The sequence below is a fragment of the Anser brachyrhynchus genome, assembly GCF_964034855.1.
Source record: "Anser brachyrhynchus genome assembly, chromosome: 8".
NCBI classification, from domain to species: domain Eukaryota; kingdom Metazoa; phylum Chordata; class Aves; order Anseriformes; family Anatidae; genus Anser; species Anser brachyrhynchus.
The window spans coordinates 24,967,276-24,988,952 of record NC_137702.1 but is presented as its reverse complement, the minus strand read 5'-3'; the positions used below and the strand labels follow the sequence as shown (position 1 = coordinate 24,988,952).

At 35.8% G+C, this 21,677-nt stretch overlaps 1 protein-coding gene across 1 annotated transcript in view; it reads right to left on the bottom strand.

The window, feature by feature from the left end:
• Positions 1 to 21,677, bottom strand: part of LOC308198916 (uncharacterized protein) — an 802,411-nt gene that overhangs the window by 628,903 nt on the left and 151,831 nt on the right. Inside the window, exons 2-3 of the mRNA XM_080602160.1 lie at positions 19,673 to 19,732; positions 17,453 to 17,523 (exon numbers count right to left, since the gene is read on the bottom strand). The gene's annotated coding sequence lies outside the window, so the exon portion shown is untranslated. The remainder of the gene's footprint in view (positions 1 to 17,452; positions 17,524 to 19,672; positions 19,733 to 21,677) is intronic.

Here is a 21,677-nt window from a genome sequence, read left to right as displayed (position 1 = left end):
TTGTCTGTCATCTTTAATAACTCCCTTAATGATTATACAGAAGCATCCAGCATGCTCAGAGTAAACCACCAAAAAGTGAAAACACATTTGTGAAGGTTGCAGTTTTGTATCCAAATTAAAAGTAGGTGAGGTTTCACACAGCGCACACCTGCAAAGCACCTTATAGTATAAATTTTATTCTTTGATTTTTATTTTTTTTAAGTTATGGGTCAATATCTCAGTAATCACTTAACTGCTAACAAACACTTTTAAGCTCCATCTACCACAATTATTATTTGTAAAAACAGGTAAAGGTGCTTGTGAAGAATGAGATATGAATTGCTCAGTACCTTTTAAGGGACACTGATTTCAGTCTAGAATCATCACTGTATTTACTAAATGACATCTTGATCACTGTCAGTAGCTGTATAATAAATATAGTTTTAATGGAGTTACTGATTCAGATCAGTTAGGATCTCATACTTAAATTCTATTTCCTCTACCTCAGATAGGAACTGAAATCTCCAGCCATTACAAGCATTGAACCATGAAATGTATACTTTATTTCCACCACACATAAAATTTCTCAGTTGTCTAGATAAGTAATTAAATTCCTCTAGGCTTCCAATTTCCAGATCAGCAGACTGGCATCACCCAGGCTGGCAATGGGGGACAATCCAAGCAACATGCATTCTACACATGTCCAGCAATGTATAGGCTTATGATTGACAGATAGTGGCAGGAGTGTTTAGCGAAGGACAAATTAACAGCTCACAAGTTCATTCTCCTCAGAATCCTACCATCTAATTATCATTTCATATGATATTGAGATTTCTCTCCACATACAGAATTTCCTTTCCTAGCTGAAAAAAATAAATAAATAAATAAATAGAATCACAGAATCGTCTAGGTTGGAAGAGACCTCTAAGATCTAGTCCAACCTGTGCCCTAACACTAACAAGTCCTACACTAAACCATATCACTAAGGGCTACATCTAAACGTCTTTTAAAGACCTCCAGGGATGGCGACTCAACCACCTCCCTGGGCAGTCCATTCCAATGCCTAACAACCCTTTCAGTAAAGAAGTTCTTCCCAACATCCAACCTAAACGTCCCCTGGCGCAACTTTCGCCCATTCCCCCTCGTTCTGTCACCAGGCACGTGGGAGAATAGACCAACCCCCACCTCTCTACAGCCTCCTTTAAGGTATCTATAGAGAGCGATGAGGTCTCCCCTGAGCCTCCTCTTCTCCAGGCTGAACAATCCCAGCTCCCTCAGCCGCTCCTCGTAAGACTTGTTCTCCAGACCCCTCGCCAGCTTTGTTGCCCTTCTCTGGACTCTCTCGAGCACCTCCATGTCCTTCTTGTAGCGAGGGGCCCAAAACTGAACACAGTACTCAAGGTGCAGCCTCACCAGAGCCGAGTACAGGGGGACAATCACCTCCTTAGACCTGCTGGCCACGCTGCTTCTTATGCAAGCCAGGATGGTGTTGGCCTTCTTGGCCACCTGAGCACACTGCTGGCTCATATTCAGCTGCCTATCAACCAGTACTCCCAGGTCCTTCTCTGCCAGGCAGCTTTCCAGCCACTCATCTCCCAGCCTGTAGAGCTGCTTGGGGTTGTTACGCCCCAGATGCAGGACCCGGCACTTGGCCTTGTTGAACTTCATACAGTTGACCTCAGCCCATCGGTCCAGCCTATCCAGATCCTCCTGCAGAGCCTCCCTTCCCTCGAGCAGATCGACACACGCAACTAACTTGGTGTCATCTACAAACTTACTGAGGGTGCACTCGATCCCCTCATCCAGGTCATCAATAAAGATATTAAAGAGGACCGGCCTCAGCACTGAGCCAGTCCTGGGGGACTCCACTAGTAACCGGCCTCCAACTGGATTTGGCTCCATTCACCACAACTCTCTGGGCCCAGCCATCCAGCCAGTTTTTAACCCAACAAAGCGTACGCCAGTCCAAGCCACGAGCAGCCAGTTTCTTGAGGAGAATGTTGTGGGAAACGGTGTCAAAAGCATTACTGAAGTCAAGGTAGACCACATCCACAGCCTTTCCCTCATCCAACAAGCGCGTCACTTGGTCATAGAAGGAGATCAGGTTCGTCAAGCAGGACCTACCTTTCATAAACCCATGCTGACTGGGCCTGATCGCCTGGTTGCCCTGCAAGTGCCGCGTGATGACACTCAAGATAATCTGCTCCATGAGCTTCCCTGGCACTGAGGTCAAACTAACGGGCCTATAGTTCCCCAGGTCTACCCTCCGGCCCTTCTTGTAGATGGGCGTCACATTGGCTAGCCGCCAGTCGACTGGGACCTCTCCCGATAGCCAGGACTGCCGATAAATAATGGAAAGCGGCTTGGCCAGCTCCTCTGCCAGTTCGCTCAGTAGAACAATATAAAAATAAATGAGGTTCAGTCAAGAGGGACTTCTAAGGGCAAAAATAAAGGGAATGGAAAGAACTATTTTGAAATTTTTGATAATCACACTTAAAGGATGCTCATCAGTGGATGTCCTAAGCAGATCATTTAGTGTAATAGCCTTCGTATCTTGATACATACAAATTCAGACACTACTTCTATTATTCTTATATGAAGCAGTAAAGATCTACAGCACCCCTTCAACATACTACAGCAGCTGTTACACTAGTTAAGTAACATATATATTTATATACACTGTCATATTGGGCACAAAAATATTTGACAAGAAAATAAATTTGTATTCAACTCTTTTGCATTGGTGCAAATCTGAAGTCAAACCATTCATTTCCGTGAAGTTGCATAACACAGATCTGGTTTGACTGGGCTTTAATTGGGTTAACCATTGAAGAATAAACTAAGCACTAAGAAATCATTACAAACCTGTCCTATCTCTACAAGATCACAGGAACTGCACTTTTATCCCCACTGCAGTGGCATCACTTCCCACACTTGCAGTTATCTTTTTAAAACATCTGGTCAGCAAGTCAATCCAACCCCTCACAAGTATTGCAAACTAAGGCAAAAGTGCTACTATGAATTTGAAATTTTTCAAGATGCAAAATTAGAACAACCCAACCCACAAATAAATATATTTAGCAACAACCTGATCCCAGTCACCAAGAAAGAGACAAAGACAATTTAGAAGCAAATGAGTGAAAAAGGCAAGCTTACATTCCTGACATTAAGCCTTACATACTTCATTTAGATGAGTCCAGATTCTAGCAATATGCAAAACTTTCAATTCTCACTTCCAAGGGCTTTAGTGAGTACACAGAAAAAAAAAATCAATAAAAAAAGTTTAAAATCTTTAATCTCAGGTGCTTTTGACTTTTTACTTGTGAGCACGAACACATTTAGAATACCTATCTAACCCCTGTTTGAATACCTACTCTGCTTTCCATTTTCTCTATCCTTGACAGGAAACCTAGATTTCACTATTTTTCCTCCCTGTTTTGCTCCTGGCCAATAATAATTTTTTCCATTAAGAAATACTGATTTTCTTCATTTCAGTTGCTGCTTGACTCCGCTGATATTCTGGAATGCTCAACTGTGACCATGACATGTTATCTCAACATGTTTCCCAGCAATAAGATATCACTAATGAATTAAGCCTGCTTTCTTGAAAGAACAATAAGAATACTGCAAACATCTTGAATAAACTATTCTACATCACATGCTACATTATGTATTATTCTACAATATTTCAGTGTTAAATGTACTGCCAAACAGTCAAACTGCAAGAGACATCACCATATGGTTTCAATGCCATTACTTCTGTCAGCACTAAAATGAATTAAATGTGAAGTCTTGCATAATTCCCTCATTTTATATACTCTACAGTAGTGGTCACATAGCTATTAGTAAAAGTAGAAATAATCATGCCTTAATTAGATTGGTTTAAATAAAATGTTTTACTTGGGTCACTTAAAAATATCACTTAATATTGGCTCCAGTTCAGAGTCATCATTCACGCTAAGTTTCACATGAACTCACGGGTTCTACTCAGTAGTAGTAATCCTACAAAAGATGAACCAGAAAAACCAAAGACTGGCAAGACCTATGCAGTAAAAATAAATATATTAGAAAAAATTGTAACATACCAGGTGCATGAGACCAAGACTCTGCTGAGCACTAAGCAGCTATTATCAATATACAGCCGTGTGCAGAGCAGCACATAGCACCACCTGAGAAAGCCAGAATAGCTGTCAGGAAAGGCTAATTAGCCTAGGTCAGAATCTCAGTAATGAAGCTATACACTTCTCTTCCTTAAACCAGCTCCTATGGTTAGCTCTGCTATGTTTCATTCAGTTCTCAACTGACTGCTTAAAAAACAAAACAAAAGAAAACAAACAAAAAACAACAACACGCAGCAAAAAGTACCACTGTTACACAATATTAGGAAACGTACATTGTAAACAACAAAGTTGTATTAAAGAGATATATTTTAAACTTTAGAATATTACCACAGAAAGATGAAAAATAACACTAATGAATGGATTGATGCAAGATTTTTTCTTTTTAATATTGATTTTTCTTTACAGAGCTAAAAGTAAGAAGAAACTACTAGGAAGCTGGACGAACACAGTACAAAAGGTATTTGTTTTAAGTTAAAATTTGGGAGAATTTGAAATATGAAAGCTATACCTTTCTTTAAGGAAGTACCAGACAGTACTTCTAAACTTATCCCTTTTCCCCTCTTCCAGTTCCGTTCAGGTTCTTAACCAGTTATACTTATATATTTTTATTTTTCACAACCCTTTGTTTCATTTGGTGTACAAATGCAACATCAAAGCATGAGATCTTAATATCTTTAAAAAAAAAAGTTGATTCCTACACCCTGATTTTATAGTACCTTATATGTAATATATATTATATGTATAATATAATATGTATAATATAAGATCAATAAAATTCATATCAACACTAGAAACACTTGAAAGTCTGCATGTGTACATATTTACAAAATTACACAAAAAGGAAGATTATTTTATAGCATAACAAGCCTTATTTTTATTATTTGCTTTAATTATGGCTACAACTCTGTAAGATACTAATGAAGTGACTACCAAAACCAAAGATCCATGGTAGACATCAGATCCTTTTAGTAAGTAAGTGATGAACATTTGTCTTCATAAGGCTTTGCATGTATCACTACAAACTTCCATTGTCACACACTCCCAAAGGTCTCTTTTGCAGATACTAAACCCATCTGGTTCATGGCTTTGAGGCAGTTATGAAGCAGAGGGAGCAGCTGTCCGAACAGCCCATTCCAGAGCCCAAGAATCTTAGTTCATCTTGCAGCAAAAATAAGACAACAAGGCCTGCTCTCGTCAAACATACAATTAAGACAAGCTGTCAGAGATTTATGCCAGGTTTCATGACAACCACTCACTGTAAGTAGTGCTTTCCTTAACAAATCTCTATACCTGTTACTTTTTCATTTAGATGCTTGATTGGAAAACGCAAGTAAGCAGTGATGAGCACCCAGAAATCACGAAGTAACAACAGGCATCCCAGAGGCAGGCCCAGAATTCAGCAGATAAAACTGCATTCAAATATGGTAATGCACCTAAGATTATAAACTGTAGCTAAGTCTACATTCAGTCTTCATAACCAGCATGTAACATAGCTGGGTTCTGAACCATTCCTAGGCATTAGTTTTCACAACAGGAGATTCGTACTGCGCAGAAACCCTTTCAGGTTTGTTTTCCTACTCTTAGGAATGATTGTCCTCTCAAGAACACTGCTCAACCCCCTCTAACCTGGCCACCTCTGCTCCAGTTACACACACCTCTCCGAATTTGAAACTCTGGCTACTTATTTCATTCACAGCAGTAATTTATCATCTAAACTAGGAGTACACTACACTACAGTTCAGTAGGCTACTGTAATTTCTCATCTCCTTAGTAATTAAACACAGATTCATAAAAAGATGGCTGTAGGCCTTACCCTAACAAAGGCAGAATTATTACAAATGTGTTTCAAGGAGACTGCTAGGTAAATTTCATTAATTTCTCAACATTTTATACTTAATGAATTTTCAACAGTATTATTATACTGTATATTCTTTGACTGCACAGAAATGATAATCATCTTTGACATCTCTAGCATTGTTACATATTTTTAAAATATTTTGATGCTAAAAAGACAAAAGGAAAATTTCAAAATCCCATTTGAAACATGATAAGCTTGGATCATAAGATAATCATAATCATTAACAGCTACTAAGAAAGAATACAGAAATACTGATGACAGGGATAGAAAAACTCTTCCTTCTTAGCTTACTCCAGCTCTGTAGGAAGAGTCAAGGTTTTTTTACATAAAGATTAATAACAATTTTAGCTAACAGTAACTAAATCTGTTCATACGTTAGATTAAGCTGATGTACCTTGATACACGTGTTTTAAAGCCAAGCTTTAACTTCTTAATTACTACAGTCTAAATAAAACTATTAACAGTAAGAAGTTGTCTTTTTTCCTGTGTTAATATAGCATTTAACATTGTGGAATCAATGCTTGTTAAAAAAAGGGAATGGCATTACCTGAAAGTATTGAGTGGCAACATATAACACTGAGGACAGCATGTTATGATAGGAAGTGTTTTAAATGTACTTTACAATAAAATTTGAATATTTAAACATATATATTAGAAGTTCCATACAGTGTTATAACCCTCATGAGCAAGCAGACTAAACTCCATTTTGTTATAGCATTTGCCATTTTTATCCAACAGTCACAGATAATTTTGACCTTCTATCTTCTACCAAAACAGCTCATACTGAAACAACATTCAGTGAGTTACTTTTCAAGCCCAATGTTCAAAAGTTCTCACATGAAGTAGTGCACCTTGCTCATTGTTTTGCTTGATTTTGGATGGCAGAATCTGGAAAGGACGGTGATTTACCATAGCTGATACGTACATATGTACTCAAACCCAGTAATATTATGTACATTTGTCAGATTAAAGTTTAAATTCCAAAACATGAACATATGGAAGTTTGAAATGGAAATACCGATGACTGCATAATCACGGTAGCCAGATGACTGTAGTTATAACCTTTTATTACTATTATTTGGAAAGGTTTTTGTTTGACTGGCTATGTTTTGGGGAGTTTTTTTCATGTGTCCTTCACTATGCACATAACCAGAACATTCCTCTGGCCTGACAGTTTTTCAAAAAGGGAAAAGGCGGGGGCACAATTTTTAATAGTACAGAAAGTTATTTTTGCTTTATCTTTAAAGGGGCACTTGCTTTCAATTAAAGTGTGCATATGTTTGCTTTGGCAAATTGAAACAAACAAATTTATGTCATCTTTAAAAATTAGGCAGAACAATGAAAAATCCATCAACTCTTAACTAGTAAGCTCCCACAGTTCTGCTGGAAAGTGAAATTAAATGCAATAAAATTGCTGCAAATCACTTCATATCTTACTGGATTTTCTTTATGACTTATTACCTATGCGCAAAGTTGTGACCCAATGAATTACACATAATTAAATGCAGTCACAAATACAGTGCATCTGCTCACTGCAAATACTAAGAGCCTTGAGGGGATGAAAAAGTTTTCAAAATAACCAGAATATGTTTAGGCCTCATGAACTTTATATCAACGAAAACATCATTAGGTGTCCTAATCCAAAGGCTGAATGGCTGTAATGCAAAATGATTTATCTAGAACTTTTCATTTCTAGGATGTGATAGTACATTTCACTAGCCTAAAATATTTCACAATATTCTAAGAGTCAAAAATAGGCTGTGTGATAGACAGAAGTCAATTTAACCCTGCTCTGATGGATGTGCATCTGAATTACTGAAAGTTATTGTTAGAAATTATGAGATGTACTCAGTGGCCTCTTACCTAGCACTGCAACAGAGAAGCTAACCCTGGAAAGGTTCATCTGTAACATTCTCCTGGCTTTTTTCGCCCCCTAGGCCTGCATCCATACACTTGTTTTAAAACAGAGTTAAATGAATATCAGTGAAAAACCATAAAGCTTTGAAAAAGGCAATAAAGATAAATCTCAGTTTCAGTCTGCCAGTATGAACTCCACAAGTATCAAGACTTTGGCTGAATCTACTATAAACACACTCTTGCTTATTTAAGAGTTTCCAACTCTCCTCCAGATTAGGAAAGGAAGTCCATACGGAGAAATATACTGTATTTCTCAATAGTGCATATGTCTTCCATAAAAAGGAAAGCATATATGGGTAGCAACTCTAATCAGGTGTTCAATTTCCTGAACATTCAGAACAGAAACAACCATTTTTTGCTCAGAAATTGAGCAATATGAAATAGAACAGTGCAGACAAAAGCTTGACTCTGCAGTGAATAATCATGTTGCAATAAGCACAAACAGTCATGAATAGTTTAACTAGAAAAAATACTGTTAATCACCATTTATTCTCACCTGTCCAACAGGAAAAAACAAACAAACAAAAAAAACAAAAACAGAGTGACCAGCACTAGTAAGGCTGAATTATGATATAGAAAAATGCTTACAATGAGCTTAAATTCTTGGATTGTCAGTAGTATCATTTTTTACTCTAATGGTTGTAGTAAAAAAAAAAAAAAAAAAAGGCAAGAATAAAGCTTATATTACTTTTTCCTCAGACAGAAAAGCAAAGTAACTTCTGCCTCACAATTGCTTTTACTTCTTAGTGCGAGAATATAAGAAAAAAATATATCTGAACTGCTTTGTGTTATTTAGGTAACTACTGTACTGCCCCAAAATAAACAAAATGAGTAAATATACAGAACATTTTGTCAGGGAAATACTTGGAACAGATAAGGTCTAAATAAAAAATTGAGATTAATAAAAAATGCAAGAATTCTTCCTAATCCTCCTGCCTCTCCCTGTTTTAATGAAACATTTTAAGGAAGTAGGAAATCCACTTTGCTCTCTGCTACTTTTGAAATACCACTGTGGTTATATATTCACATATCAATGTGTGCATGCATTTAGGATAATGAGGGATTCCCACACAAGGGCTTAAAAAAAAAAATAAAGGCTATTTAGGCAAATTTTAAAATTAAAATTAAATATTTTAAAATTATTTTTTTTTTAATAAAAAAAATGACAGCAGAAAGCATTAAAGTTCAAAGTCTGGTAGCAGGCCAACTGGGACTCAGCTGAGCCTTGAAATTTGAGGATGATCTTTTTTATGGCTCATTGCATTTTGCATATATGTGCAAATATATGGCTTTTGAAAACTCAACTAACATTTTGGAAACTAGTAATGCCCAGAACACAAAAGAAAGAAGACAAACACACCACTTATATCAATAGGTATTTGATATCCAGTTTTTAAAAGTTACACACCTGAACAGCCAGGAATTATTGCTACATACTTTAAAACATCTACCAGTGAGATGATCTGTTTATATAACATTGCTGTTTCTCTCATCTCAGCTAGCATCCAGGTGCAAGCAATAAAGGCAGTCAAGGAATCAGTGACTCGGCCATTTTAATTCTGACTGAAAACTCCAACCTTATGGTCCTGATTCTGAAGCAACATCTCCACAGTCTTTTTTATTTTTCGAATGTGTTTTAGTGAAACCCAAGTTTGTTTTTTTAGACAAGTAGGAACATGAATTTCATTCTTTAAGCTAACTAGATAAAGTAAACAATTGTGAGATAACTGACTTGAAAGATACTAAGTTACTACTACATTTTTACTAAGAGCCTCTCTGAACAGCAGAACAAAACGTGCACATAGTTGTAAGGGCCCCAGCATACATGAAGAAAATCATTGAAAAGGAGTCGATAGCTAAAAAAGAAAAGACAGGCAATAACAAAATTGGTATGCTCTGTCTCAGGGATGAAAAGCACATGAGTTTCAGTTGATGTGTCCTTTCCCAAGAGCAAAACCATGACTTTTAAAAGAGAGGCAGCAAATGGAGTCATCAGAACCAGAGGCTTAGTTTCAGGCCCCAGCACTGGGCTCTGGAGAAAAATGCCTAAATTCCATGAGGTGTTACAGGCTTATAAAGGCAAAAAGACCCAAAACACTGGGGGTGATGCGCTGCACCAGGTATGCAATGCCAGCCCCACAGGAGCCCTCTGCCTTTCCACACACAAAACACCCATGAGGCACCACACCACACATCTCAGAGTTTCCATTTGCGTCTCTTTCTTTCCAAAGAAGTAGAGCTAAACTCTCAATGTTTGTAATACCATGGCCAAAATTAATATATCACTTTTTGAAACTGTATCACAGGTAAAAACAGTAGCATTTCTGTGGTACCACGTTAAACTGTCAGAGTTCAGTAAAAACAGAAACAAATCAGCCGTGTCCTGCTGAGGATTTTAGCCCCTTCACATGTGCTACACATGCACCAATTAAAAGGCCCCAAAAAGCATGGCATTCAACAAAAACATCAGTCTCTTACCCCAGTGAGTGAGGCATCAAGCAGAAGCCCCATCCAGTGCAACTCACAGCAAGGCCTCAGGGCTGGTCTGAGGCAGAGCCACCCACTGATCTGGGCCCAGCTGCGGCCTCTGAGGGCCGTTGGGCAGAGGCGCCTCACCCATGCCCTCACACCTGGGGGCAGCAGGCCAGGCTGCTCCTGCTGGGCCCAGCTTGAAACCCTGCCTCCAACCAGTGGGCTGAGTTAACAGCGTATTTAGTGGTCAACGCCACATTTCCAATGTGGGAGTGGTTGCGTTTTACAAGTGGTGTTCTTTCTTTTGGGTTTGCTTTTTCCATATAAGTTTTAAATGCAGCCGTGTGAATTAGGAAATGAAATTTTGTGAAGTGTCATTGCGTGCTAGTCACTTAATGAAGTAAAAGATGAGTACATGTGTGAAAATTTGTATCGAACTTCAACAGTTCCTTAATAGGACCATGCAAAAATTTCTGGTTTATTCTCAGAAGCAGAAGTAAGCAGCAAAGGTATTTTGAGATACTGGCATCCTAGGAAGCATCATAATTACCTCAGTCAGCCTAGGCAGATAGTAGGAATTTTAATTATTATTTAGTAAGATCATAAAATAGTTATTCATATGTTATGGCAACAGTTTGAAAAATTATAACTGAAATTTTCTAAGTGCTCAAAAGTTTGGCTTTCCCAAGTCTTCCTTATGTTGTAAGTGTGATTCTGGGCAGAAAATGGAATGGATAATAATGAATTGCTACTTTAATATCTCTAAAATCTACAGAAAGCATCTGTTTTAGAAACATTCCTAATTTAAAAGAATACACATTTACTCAGGAAAAACTGATTTCTAAAACCCCTTATTAACCTGTGAAATCTCATTGAATCACTGGAATTTTCTGTTTGTCTTCAATGGGGGAAAACAAACAAACAAACAAACAAAAAACAGCATTATCTTAGTAACTAATTCTGAAATGCTAAGCAGGGACTTTGTAGTTGGGCACCTAAAAAAAAAACACCTCAAGCCTGTGTCATCCTTACAGCTGTTTCGCTTGGACATTACACACAAGCAAGGCAATGAAAAAATCAATTTGTTAAAATGAAGAGACATCAGATGTTATTGTATCCCTTAAATAAACCTATACATGTTACTTAAGGAGGTTAATAATATTGTTAATTGTGTCCAACAAGAAGTTAACTTAAATGGTACAAAACTTTCAGCACTGGGGTCTGGTCCAGGAGGTTTCTGAGTAGCCTTACTGTCAGGAGGCATGAGAGCAATATCACCCTTCTCCCTAAAATGGCAGCTTTCCATTGCCATTGAAGGAACTTTTTTCAGAAGCGTACTGAGCTAGTATTGCAGACACTTGAATTATCCAATTTCCCATTACAAGCAGAGAGCTTCATAGATAAAGTGTAAGTGTTGAAACGCCCAATATTTGTCCAATGCTAAGAACTGTTAAATATAGACATCACATGCTAAGTGTCTATTTGACCTGCACTTCAAAATCTTTTGCAATTTGCCAGTGTTCCCCTCCTCCTCTCATGGCATCCATTTCTATGTGAAAAAATGTTAATGTTTCCCATTCCACTGTGTTTTAAATAATGTGCTAAAAACCTTTATAAAAAGAAATAATTGAGTTCCATCCTTGAACATAAATGAGATAGATGGATGGAAACTGGATGAATAATTGTATCTGATAATTAATAAATACATATTAATTATATTCACTGGGTGGTTATATGATTTTTATAATGTTAATCAAATTATTTATCAAAATTCCAGATTTAGCTGAGTTTTAATCAAAGTATACCTATAGAACTACTAAACTAGTTTATGGGGAAGCGATTACATTCCAGATTAAATTCTTATTCCTGCATGAAGCTATGGTATATCAAAGAAACAGAAATGTTAGTGTGGTCTTCTTTTCCTTTTACCATTAAATCATTTGGCATAGTATTTTAATCAGTGTTTAACCCTGATGTAATAGTCACTAAAGGGGGATACCTCCAAGCAACCACCAAACTATTACAAGAAGAAAGCAAAAGAGTAACACCACAATAAGAATATATTTTAATACAGTCTTGAAACATGTATCTTGTTAAGAGCATCAGAGACTGTAAAGGATTTAATTGCACAGGTTTTAAAGAAAGTCCAATAAAATGTTAGTAAAAACAGGTTATTTTTTTTTAAAAAAATCATTATTTTTAAAAAATCATTCATTACACTCAGCTTGACTTTATGTTGTTCTGAAGACAGAAAAAAATGCATGTTGACTAATAGAAGCATTGTAAGAAAAAGAAAAGTGAAAACTTTCAATACTGACAAGCTCAACCTTTTCTCTTGCAATGGTGAATATCTTTGGAACGGTTTGTAAGAAGCCAAGAAGAAAAATTATACAGCAACTTCTTAGAAATGCCATGTGTGTCAAAAGAGGGAACTGTCAGATTCTTTATTAAATTCATTTTTCCAGTACTGGAACCTTAAATACTATAAATACTTCAATACTTTAAAATAACACTAAGACACTGTAGCTTCCCTATTCTACCAACTGTTTGAGAAAATTTATTTTGTTTCACAGAATGTAGGCTAGAATTTTCACTTCTTATAGTCTTTATTTAAGGCTGAAACTGTTTATAAGGTCTGCTTTATCAGTATGTCTAATAAACAAAAGGACAAACAGTAGCAGATGGTATATAATACTTCATGGGAAAAACAAAGAGTCTGTTAAACCTCTAAAAAATGGGACAAAAACTGATTTAAGATACTTTCAAGAAAGAAGAATGTGTGCTTTTATAATTTGTGTGGGCTTTGTTCCGTATATTCATCGTGCTACTGTCCTCTTCAAAATGTACTTCAAATTCAGCTGGTAAGTGTCAGTATGCTCAGAAGTTATAATTCTTTTATTCTCCCTCATGCTTTAGCTTATATCCTTTCTTTTTTGATATCTTCTGTCACATTACCTGCCTTCTTAACACTTGGACTGACAGTTTATTATTATGTCTGTTTATCTGTTCAAACTAACTGGCATTCAAATAGCTATGAATAAAGGGATCTATGGATGTTATTGATGTCTGTATAGCTAATTGCTTGTTCCTTTGTGCACATCAAGTTGCACAGGGAACCATAACCTCAAAAATTCCATTTTTTTAGAATGAACAACTTACCTTCTGTACTTCTATCAATAAGGAAAGCATTACATATGGTTCGGAAGTGCTGTTAAAAACTGTGGGAGGCACTCAGTCCGATGCCGCTTTTATCACTTGTCACTCTCAAATTATAATAGTAGCAAGAAAGTAAAAAGCTCTTTCATCTTCCTGGAGAGCTGAAATAGCATTTCACTGCTAGTTTTGGATCACTCAGATGCAACTTTCAAAGTCTCGCCAGCCTTGCTGTGAGACAAATTTCCTATACAACATAAGAACATAATACTTTCCATTACTTGAGATGTACGCCTAGAAATGAAACACATTCTCCTAGATATTCTGCCAGGAACTCTGAGACTCAATAGTTAAAGGAAGATAAAATAGATAGACTGAAAGATATAAAATACACTTTTTTACAGTGCAAAGATTGCATACGACACAGTGATATTGCAAGAGGTTTGTTAAATACAGTCTCAAAATCAAGTATTTTCCATGAGCTTTCTATACAGCATTTGAATAAAATTCATACAAGTTGAATGAGTAAAAGAGGCATTACTTAAGTTACTCAAACACTATTCTTTGATAACCTATATTTATATTATACAAACTACTTGAAACTACAGATTGTAAGTACATCTAGAAACAAACTAAAAATATTACATTTAACAAGTAGCAAAAGGTCTCAGGAAGAAAATTAACAAGCCACTGGATTACAAAGTAACAGTTCCCAAATACCCTTTTGTAAGTTCAGGTACTGAAAAATGCCAGATGCTACTACTTTTTGTTTTATTTTTGAAAGACAAGATTTCACTCAGTGAACGTACAGAGTTGCTTGACATGGTAAATTTTCAAGTGGGAGCTCTTTAGAAAGGCTTCTCCAGTTTAAAGCAGTAAGCCTTCATTGATCTTTTCCTGCATAACTCCTCCTAACTCACTGGTCAGTCACTGAAAGGTCGTGAGTGAAAAAATAATAATAATAATAATAAATAAATCTCTAGAGAAAAGGCAAAAAATGCAGCCAGTCAGAATTAGCACACACACAGAAAAGTAGAATTAAGAAAATCCTAAACTGTCTGCTAGGCAGGCCTGATCTTACACCACAAATCTGTGGAAGTGCATTCAGAAGGTAAAACCATGAAAACCAAGGGAAGGATTATGACACTCCAGAAAAATTCAAAGGAATACTAAGACAGCCAAGGAGGAGCAGGCACAAAGATATTTTCCATCTGACAGGTGTTCAGGCAACACAGAAACTAGACTATCTCTGGCTAAGTTGCAGTCATGGGAGACGTTATCTCTAGATACCATTGAAATCTTCTAGCAGAGAGCAAAAGCAGAGATATTCAAGGTTCAGGCATTCCTTCTTTTCCACTTCCTTCAGAAACAACACAGGAGCGTATTTGAAACTGTACATCTTGTACTTGTGCATTACCATGATATGCATATTTGCCTGAGTGAAATGTCCTTCTTTCTAGATTAATATCTTTTCTTTCTCATTTTCCACAGCGACAATCTATGCCACAGTAATCTTGTAAATAATCTTTAATATCTTGTGTCATTTAAAACCTGAAGTACAAATCACCTGCATAAATTCTGAAGTCGTCTTTTAGAGCAGTCTGGATTTGACTGCAGATTTGTAGACCTCTCCCATATGTTCATTATCCAAATGTGCCTTGATTATTAATCAGTCTGACATTGCTTTTCGGACTGAATTCTTGCTTTTTTCTGTAACCTATATCCTCCATTCAGTCATTTTTACTTCCATTTAAGATCTCTCATTGACAACATCTCATTATGGCCATTTATTTACTTAATTGGCATTCACATAACTCTGAGTAACGTGACCTATTAAAGTTATTGATTTCTGCTAGGCTGCATGCTCTATCTGTTGTAAACTTTAATTTGAATACCTGGGCATAACCTTGAAAAGTTTCAACTTACAGACTGAACTACTAAATCCCTCCTGCACTGACTTCCTACTAATTATATTATTTACATTTTAGTTTAATAAAAAAGAAAACAATGTCACAAAAAAAAGACTTTTACAGTTTTAATTATAGTGTTAGCATTCTGATATTCATATACATATCTCTGACCCTTTATGGACACTTAAACGTTATTTAATTATTTGTTTTCTATGACGTTGTGTTATTTTTCTGCTCTAATTCACATTCATCTCACTTCTTAAAAAAAAAAAAATGTGATTTCTCAATTCATGTCTTTTCCAAGTCCATGATCATCAAAATAACAGGAAAACAGAACATGAAGGAGTCAAGTCACTTTTTTTTTTTTTTTTTAATTCTCTAGGACTGACTGAATGTGAATTGATATTTCTCTGTTACCTTTGTCTCCATATAAAAGTGTTATATAGCTGCAACAAGTTCATGAGAAATTAGGAAATCAACTGCAGGTTATCAGTGGATATCAGAGGGTAATTTTAACTCTGAAAACCAATATAAAAAATAACTTCATGCTCCTATGCAACAGAACTGGTTGTTAACATATGACAAGTTTCATAAATGTGACACTAATTTATTACTTATTTAAAATAAGATTGGAATCATGAACTAAGTTAGAATCACTGTTAAATGTGCAAACAAACTGAAGGCACCATGGAAGTAAAGGTGTTACCACTAATGTACATTAACTAAGAAAGTTCACCAGATCAGAAGAATCTCCATTATCCTGAGAGCTCAGATTTAGGAGAAGTTGCATATTACATTAAAACTCAGTTTATATCACATTAAAACTCAGCAAAATCTCTGTAAAACAGAAAATATAAAATCCCCTGGTGTTATTTTAGATACATCTCAGAAAAAAAGAAAAAAAAAAAAGCGACACTTTAAATTAAATAGAAAGACTAAAAAGAAATTCCATGTCCCTTGCATGCACTGAAAAATGCTATTAGCTTCTACAATGTGTCTGCTAAAAGTAATATTTAAAAAAAATATTTTCAACTTAAGTGCAGAACACAACCTAATATGAAATGAGAGCAATCTTTTTCCCCAGCGTGGCGTAAGGCAAACAGAGCAAGTAACACAAAGCAAAAGAAGCCCTCACAAGCTGTATATTCTCATATAAATCTTTATGTTATCCTTTGTATTCTGCCTCTCATGACCCTGAAACAGATTTCAGCACAATTTTCCATTCGCTGAATCAGAAACAGAAAATCCTTCAGTGTTTTCTTCAAAAGGGACAGAATAATGGCATAAGCAGGGAAACAGTACATTTTATATGTATAAGAAAAAGACAGACTTCCCTGCCCTTGTCCCACACCAAAATTTGCTGAAATGAAAAAAAAAAAAAAAAGCAAAACTAGACAAAAAGAAAATGTGAGGATCTTAGACTGCAGAAAAGAAACAATTCTGTCTCTGAATAAAAATGTGTGTTTTCAGCATATTCACAAATCTACAGGAAAAGCTTGGACTAACTTTTATATTACTATCTCATCCTTCCCTGAAAGCCTGAAATTGCAATAGTATCTAGGTGACTAAAATAGCCTGTGCTGTTTGCAGTGTATCATGTGTGCTGGTCCACACAATTATGAGAAATATATATGTTGTAAAAACAAATTTTGGAAACAAAACATTTTAAGAAATTTATTTCATTTCTTTCTGAAGACTGCAGTCTGTATTGGCTCAGGGATTTATGTTATCTGAAGACTATTTTCTAGTTGTCTCTGTTGTTGCCAAAAGGCCTCAAAAGAGTGAAAAGGTGCATCTGAACAATAGGAGGGAGACTCTGTAGGGGCATCACAGACTTACTTTAGAGATATTAAATGTTCTAATGATATTTTTACTTTATGCAAGTGAAACAAAAAAGAAAATAAAGTGATTTTGCATTGCTTATGACAAGCATAGAGTTGTGACCTTAACCTAAACCTGGAAATCCTTATATCAATTTCAATGGATTTTGAATTAAGTCCTAAGGAAACATTTGTTCCATTAGTAGTTAATTATAGACATACATTTCAAAAGATGTACAGGTTCCTTCTTCTCAATTCAGAGACTCAGATCCTACCACCATGCTTCTGTTATTCTATAATAGTAAAAATATATAAAATTGGCATAGATTCCAAGCTGAGTGACATAAGGTTATAAACTCATTCTCACTCTCAGATAACACAGAAATCAATTAATTCTTAAAACAATCTATTAGCATGCAATATACAAAGTGAAATAGCAATTTTATAGAGACAGAAATTTGTCTAACCCCATTTCTCTATGATAAGTTTCAAGTACTTCTAAATTATATTAAAAATATCACTGCACTGACAAAAAAAAATTATATCCTTAAGAGAATTCTTTATAAGTACACACTAATCTCGGGGCGGGTATAGAGGAGACTGGAATGAAGGAGGAAAGAAAAGGGCAGAGAAGCAAGGTGTTGTTTTTATTCTTGTCCTTCTTTCTTTCTCAGTACCCAAATTTATTTTAACTGTTGATAAATTAACTTTTCCCAAGCTGAGTCTGTTTTGCCCACAGTAATAGGTAAACCTTTAACACAACCTGTGAGCTTTTTCATCCTTCTTTTCCCATACTCCTGTACATACTCTGGCACAATGTTAATATAAGGGAAATGTTTTTGTTCTCTGTATCCCCATAGGAGCTTACTTGAAGAATTTGGCCAAATTGCTATTCTGAGACCAACACTATAAAGTATATAAGCTATGTTCATAATACAATGGCAATAAACACCAAAGAGACCTCATTTGTTCCAAAATTATTTTAACTTTATAACTACAGAGATAGAAAGGCAATATATTCCTGGATCTTTCATCCACAAGCATTTATTTAATTATAATTAAAATGTCTCTACTGTTGCCAAATGAGCAAATTAGCAGTAACCAAGGATTCAGCAGCTTTTTGACAGACTAGGTTTGTGAAAGAAAAACAGCAAAATTAGCAAAGATCCAACAAAAATACTCAAGAACATTTTAGAAGATGCAAAGTCATGCTATAAAATGTATTAGATGGATCAAATGTGGTAACTGAGGATGTTACAATGCTAAAGCAAAAAGAAAGACTCACAAACACCCACCTGCCTGTGTCTGTGTAGAGTTAAAAATAAATCTGATCAAACCTGGTTAAATGCAGGTCTATTTTCTATGTTCCTGCTAATTGATAATCCCACCTGCCCTGTGACAGTTGACTATGCAGTAAGTAATTTCCATCACAGTGCTCAGGAAATGAAACAATATAGAAATGAAAGAATTTATCACTTAAACTCCCAATTTTGTTACACCTATGCTAGCCACATTAATTCCTTCTTTATCAAGCAAAAATAGAATCCTACCGTTTAATTTCTCATACAGAACAAAGAAAATTTGCCTAGATTTTTTTCACTAGAATTAATTTAGATCTTTAAAATTTGACATTCTACAGTAATTCAAGAAAGACTTGGAAACAAAATTTGGAGGAAGGGTATTTGAAACCTTTCAATGCCGATAAAGTTCTCTCAACTCCACTGAGGTCATATGAAATATTCTGTAGGCTTATTCTTAGCTTGGCCTGGCTCAGCTGTTATTTTTCACCAATTCTTATCTTTTGCATCTCCATAGAAGAGGTTTGCCAGCTGCTGCATATATAGCTATTGTACAGCATAAACTGGTATAGTACATAGGACAATTATTCATTTAAATAGGTCTATTAATCATTATAGTTTGTCATTTCACACATAAAATGGGCTTGTATTCATTTTTTTTGCGTGTGAAGTAGGCATTTTAAAATCTTTCACTGTCAAGCAAGCTAGTTACATAGCTAGTGCAATCTTTAATGCTATTTATTTATCAAACTTAATGTGATAGGATCCCTTGACATAGTACACTGATGAAGAAGTGAGGTTCACATTCAGAATGCTGAAATAAAGTAAACATCTAGTAGCAGATATTCTTTACACTTCCTATAATGCACAAATATGTGTAGTGGTTCAATGGGCAATAATTTCTACAGCAACCCATAGATTTTGTAAGATGCAATGGGAAAGCTTGCTATAAGACCTGTTAATCACTGAAAAGTGATATTGCAAGCTACAGCTGTGGTCCACTGATTCACAGATGGGGTTATAAACTACTGACAGATGATTCTTAGTTGTTGCCATATAAGAAGTATTAGCAACTCCTGGATTTAGGTAAAATGATGTATTATATATCATAACTAAGAGACTGGTTTGTGAAAACAATTCCCACCTGCAGTGGTATGTAACTGCTCATGGTCTCCAGAGGACACAAGATCTTTTTCAGTTCATACTGCAATAAAAAGCAAACCAACTATAATTCTCAAGATATATGTTTTTAAGGGAAAGAATAAAAAGCATTACAAATCTCCGTTACCAGTATAGCAAAACTTGCAAAGTTTTGTGTGATAAATGTTTTACGTAGGCTATACGTGTGTGAGATTTGAAATAGTACTTCTTGTACTTTTCAGATGCAATTACTATGTACTACAGCACATGAGCAATAACCATTTACCCACTGTTAATTACATTACTTTTGACAATCACTGGTCTCCACCTGCTTCTTCAAAATAAGTTGGTTGTTCAACACCTTTCTTTCCCAAGCCTAACATATCCTGTCTCATAACATGAGACTTGTTAATCAAGTCCAAGATGCTGAAGTAAGCTTTTTTCTCAGATATATGTCTCTAAGAAATGTCATTTATAAGAATTAGAGGGGGGAGATTTTTTATTTTTCAATCCTAACTCTAATGGAAAACCAAAATAAAAAAGAAAGCTTTTCAGAATGACTACAACGCACTACAACACATTTAATCCATCAGATTGAGGGGGGGGGAAAAAAAAAAAAGTATTTATCTTCTCTCCTTTTCTGTAATAACTCTCCCATGCAGTATCAATAGAAAAATAAAATCCAGCCTAAAAACTCCACTATCCATAGTAAATGCCAGTACTAAGGGTTCATACTACTCCTACCTCTTCCTCAACTACTACAATTATTGTCAGGCCAATAACATGCATGTTCATGACCCCGTCTATGTCCTTCAAATTCAAGCCAAAGCAGCCAAGGTTTCTTAAAAGAGACAGGTGGAAAATTCAGCAGTAACCTATAGATGAAATAAGAGGGGAAAAAAAGCAGCTGTGAGCCTGAAGCAGAAGAGCATAAATACAGTCTTCACTAGGTGTGAAGTTATAAGCTCTGGTTCTTCTCCTCTTTTCCTTCATTTAGAATCATAGAATTATTAAGGTTGGAAAAGACCTTCAAAATCACCTGGTCCAACCATCACCCAACTACTACTGTCACCTGTTTCTCTTACATGGCTCAAAATTGCAATGTAGCAAAGTCTTGCTCATTGTAAAATCGCAAGAAATTTTGACAGCATATATGCTAAAGCATCATGACTAGAAAAAAGTACATGCTACTGTGCTTTTTTTTTCTTAAAGGATCACAGACATATGAAAGAATCCAAATGAAAAAAATATTTCAAATGTGTGGTGTCCTTCCCCTGAAAATGTCTCTCAGTAGAAATACTGTACTGACTACAAATCAACAAGGTTTCATTTACCCCCAAAAAAATGATGGCAGATAATTCTGACTAACAAATTTGGCTTCAAAGTTTTGAGGAAAAAAAAAAGAGGGTGGAAGGGGGGCAGAAAGGTAATGAGATCATAATGTCCTTCAGGAAAACAGAAAGAGGTTTTTAAATCCTCAAGGTTAAGGTATTTGCATCTTCTCTTTATCTAAGTATATTTGTTCTCACAACAGAAGTCTTTTGAAAGTTGTGAACATCCTTTGGCAGCCTTTACGCAACCCCACTTACAACAGGACCCTGTGCTTTGTCTCTCTCCAAACCCTAACCCTAACCCTAATTAAAACCATAAGCCCATATGAACTCCATCTGAGTCTCCCAGAATGTAGTGCTCACAAAGGAAGACTTTTGGGAGACCTGAAATTCCTTTGGCAGACTTTATGCAACCCTAATGGGAGGTGCTTAAATTTATATTTAAATACTCACATCAATGACCTGTTTTTTTTTTCACAATATCTGCATGATCTGAAAAAATGGATTCTTCGTCTAAAAACCATCAAATTCTAAAGCCTAGCAATTATTGTCACTGCATTACCTGCATTGCCAATAATTTTGAATGAGTAAATATTTGTTAACATAAGAGACAGGATAAAAAGAACCATTTTGAAAGATCAGGTACATATTAATATAATTTAGTCAGTAAAAATATAA